Source organism: Mauremys mutica, chromosome 26 (assembly GCF_020497125.1).
Source record: "Mauremys mutica isolate MM-2020 ecotype Southern chromosome 26, ASM2049712v1, whole genome shotgun sequence".
NCBI classification, from domain to species: Eukaryota; Metazoa; Chordata; order Testudines; family Geoemydidae; genus Mauremys; species Mauremys mutica.
The window spans coordinates 3,528,012-3,531,951 of record NC_059097.1 but is presented as its reverse complement, the minus strand read 5'-3'; the positions used below and the strand labels follow the sequence as shown (position 1 = coordinate 3,531,951).

General features: G+C 48.6%; 1 non-coding gene across 1 annotated transcript; it reads right to left on the bottom strand.

Annotated features, from left to right (window-relative positions):
- Nucleotides 1-2,338: 2,338 nt before the first annotated feature.
- Nucleotides 2,339-2,410, bottom strand: TRNAC-ACA. The gene has a single exon. It is a non-coding gene; the product is annotated as a tRNA-Cys (tRNA).
- Between the last annotated feature and the right edge of the window lie 1,530 nt (nt 2,411-3,940).

Sequence of the window (3,940 nt, the reverse complement as noted above, 5' to 3'; positions counted from 1 at the left end):
ATATTTTTTTTATGATCATTTTTTCTACTCAACTTTAAACTATATTTGAAACCTATAAACAAAGGAGCCAGGAACAGGGCATCCAGGGACGCCAGTTTTAAATTTACAGGGTGTGTGTGTAAGTCATTTTCCCCCATCTGTAACAACGCAGACGTAGTTAGGAGTAAGTCAAGGGAGGGATTCCCTTATTCCCTATCACCATCCTCCTTCAATCCGTGCTAGAACCTCAAGAATCCTTTTCCTTTCCCCAGTTGTGGGTATGGGAGACTTCCAAAAGTGCTCCCTGTGCTATAGCACATGGCTAAGCTCAGGAGAATAATACCCCAATAGCCCCTGAGGCTTTGCTTTTTGAATTCTGTGTTTCTGGATTACTTCAAGCCTGGGCACTGTGATTATTTACCAGTTTCGTCTAGCACTGTTTCCTACCACTGTTTCTGTAACATATTTTGTTATTTTTTATTGGGATCATGGGTTCTTATTCCTTTGCCTAAACCCCAAGCTGGAAGGCCAGGTGTGTGTGTTTTCTCTGGCCCCGTCCGCCATCAGGACAAATACTGGACAGGGTTGCCAACCTTTGGCCAGGAGCAAACAAAAAGCCCCACCGGTCACACACCACAAGGCTCAGATAGGACACACACACAAGAACCACAGAAGAACACTGAATTATTTGAGGCTTATCCAACAGTTTCCACTTTCACCACGAGCATGTTTAGTTATTTTTGAAGGTTGTTTTTAATTTGCTTATATTTCTTTGGATAACCAGAAATGGGGAAGAGGAAAGAGAGCATCTGGATGTCAGTGGAAAATTTACAGCAGGGTAGGGAATAAGTCTCATTGATTTGTCCACTAACCACAAGGCGCTTTTGTGAAACAGAGCTGGATAATGTTACTGAATGGTCTGGCTAACCCTTGCAGTTGTGAAACAATCAGCTCTATGGGTTGGTAAATTGCGCGACAGAGGCTCTGCTGCTGATCATGAAATAGAGAGCACATTACACTTTAAACAGCTGCTATTTTCAATGCCTCTGGAAGTACAGAAAACAAAGATCTGTGTTAAAAGGAAAGTTGCACATTTCTCACGGAGCCCCCAATTTCTATTGTGTGTGTACAGGAAGGGTTTGAATTGTGTAGCAGGTAGGTTGTGGTCAAGCTTAGCTATTTTATGTGGTGTTGTAACAGGCTCCTGCCCACCTCCAGCAGAGGGTTTCAATCACATTACGATGGCAACTTACTGAATGTCACACAAATTAGTCCATCCCTCCCCATATTCAGTCTCTGACCGGAATGTTAGAATGAGGCAGAGAACTGGGAAAGTATCACAGTAGGAATACATTAAAAAGTGGGATTAATCAGAGCTGGGCTGCAGACAGAGCCTGTTCTAGAGCTGGTGAAGTGACAGGGACACACTCCTGCTAGTGCTGGCACTGAAATAACGGCAGAAGCAGATCGAAGAGAATGAGCTCATGGGCAGCTGCCCTGTCAGTGCATCACTCACCTGGCAGGTGTTACACAAAACACAGCACTTCCCCCCACTGCCACCACTTCATTATACTGGCCATGGGGCTGTTTGTCCTGCAGGACTTTGATCTCTCCGGGTGGTCCGTGGTGATTCATAACAGAGCCATTAGGGGAGCAGGAGTCATCCCAATGGAAATCTCTCCACTTTTTTCTCAGTGTTACCTTCTTAGCCCTGGCTTTGGAGATGACATTAGCCTTATCCTGTCTTGATTTTAGGTAGGATTTTCATCACCTTCTGGGGCTTGGCAGCTTAGAACTTTTGAGGGCTTTTCTCTGCCTTTTTGGTCCCCGCTGCAGTCAGTACATTCTAGACATGGGCATGGTGACCTCCCTGGGGATCTTGACAGCTTTAGCCAACTTCTTGGTGGCTATTTTCCTGCTCAGAGCCACTGTCTTCTTCTCATGCCTTGTCCTGGGGGCCCAGCTGCTGGTTGAATGGGAAGGAGCCAAAGTGCTGGTGACTTTAGCCCGCACCAAGTTGCCTTTGCTCGTCAGATTCCTGAACCCCAACTGGATGTGGTTCTTGTTCTTCTGCACAGCACAGCCCTGGAGAGGAGGGATCTGCAAATGTACATTCATATGATCCCTTTGTTTAATTGATGAAAACATAAACTAGACACTTAGAGGATTGGAACTGATTTCAGCTGATGGGCAGGTTTGCTAGGTTTTTATGCATTTGGACAGTGAAATGTTGAGTGTTTACATTCATTTCAAGCATCCCCGTATAGTGGAGCTCCTGAACATAATGGAGAATGGTAATCAAAATGTTTTCCCTTGTTTAAAAAAAATAAAAAAATAAAAGAATAAGGAGAGGCTTATTAGAGGGCACTTAGATTTGAAGCAAGGACCACTTGATCTGTAGTCAAACACTCTACCACTGAGCTATACCCCCTGAGAGCAGATGCTTTCCCCATTGTAGCTGAAGCACATCAGTGATTTCAATAGCAGGGGCAGGTTCTCTCTGGGGCACAGAGATTTTTTGGGGAGTTGGTGGCTCCTTTCTTTCCTCACCCTGGAGTAAACTCAGCTTTTTATTCCATGGTACATGTTTTATGGACTAACAGCAGCAGCTTGAAGAAAGAGGAGAGTGAATATCTCACTCTCAGGGCTGAAGGTGGCCACGTCCTCTCTGCCTGACAGTTGCCATTGGAGTTGAATGCCCCGACTCAGACTAGAGACACAGAAAGGTTTTGCTGTTCGTTGAACAGCAAAGGAGATTGTGTCTGTGTGTGAAACTGAGGAGGGACATGAAACGCCCACAGGGTGGCGCAATGTCCTAAGCTAAGGCAGGAGGGTGAAGGAATGAGGCTGAGGAATGACTGAAGTGGACTCACCTGGGATTGAAATGACATTTGTTTGTGTCGGGCAGTGAGAAATGTGACATTAATTCAGATGCAGGGTTGAGGCTTCTTTAGCTCCTTGTAGAACGTGAACTTGATTTCCCAGAAGGAAGAAAGGGAAAGTCTGGGGCGGCCTTTAGTCCCTGGCTGGAGCAGTGTATAAAAAAGGCTCCAGAGACGCAGCTGGCAATTACAGGCCACTGAGGCTAACGTCAGTACCAGGCACATTGGGTGGAATTGTAGAGCCCAATGATTAGACTCATAGCTAACCAGGATTTGCTGGGTGTATCTATTGGGTTTCCGGGAAACGGGGCGGGCGGAAGCCCGCCCAATGCTAATGGATCCCCCCCTCAGCCTAAGGGGAGGATCCACAGGGCCTCAGAAACCCACTAATTCCGGGGGACAACTAATAAAAGAACAGGGACAGGAGTGCGGTCAAAGGGTCATAAGAAGGGAGCCTGACGGGGACACGGAGCAGAGAACCCCGGACAGCGCCCACTGCTCCTCGAAGGTGTCAAGGGAGCCAGCGGACGCCGCCCAGAGGACCTCCGCCCGGAGACATGAACGGACTAAGGACCGGAAACAATCCCCACAGTCGCAGGAGTCTCCATCAGCCAACCGCCTCTCCCTGGTCGCGTAGATGGCCATCTTAGCCAGGGCAAGGAGGAGGTTGACCAGGAGGTCCCGCGGCCTTGTGGGGCCATGGATAGGGAGTGCATGGAGAAGGAGGTGTGGGGGAAAGTGCAGCCAGAAACGCAATAGGATATTGGTGAGGAGCCAGTATAGGGTCTGCAGCCTGGTGCACTCTAAATAAACGTGCACCAGGGTCTCCACTTTGTTGGGTGTAGCGAGGTGGTCCCCTGCTCCTGCCCTGCGGGGCTTGAAGCAGCCCAGGAGAGGGCTGGGGCTGGGGCAAGGAGCCTGGGCTGATTGGGGAAAGCAAGCTCAGCTATGGCCATGCTCCAGTCAGGCCCAGCTGGCCCCTAAAAGAGGCTGTGAGCCAGGAGCCCAGTCAGTCTCCCTCTGTTTGTAGCAAGAGAAGGGCCTGGCTGCAGGGACCTAAGCAAGACACCTAGAGTGGG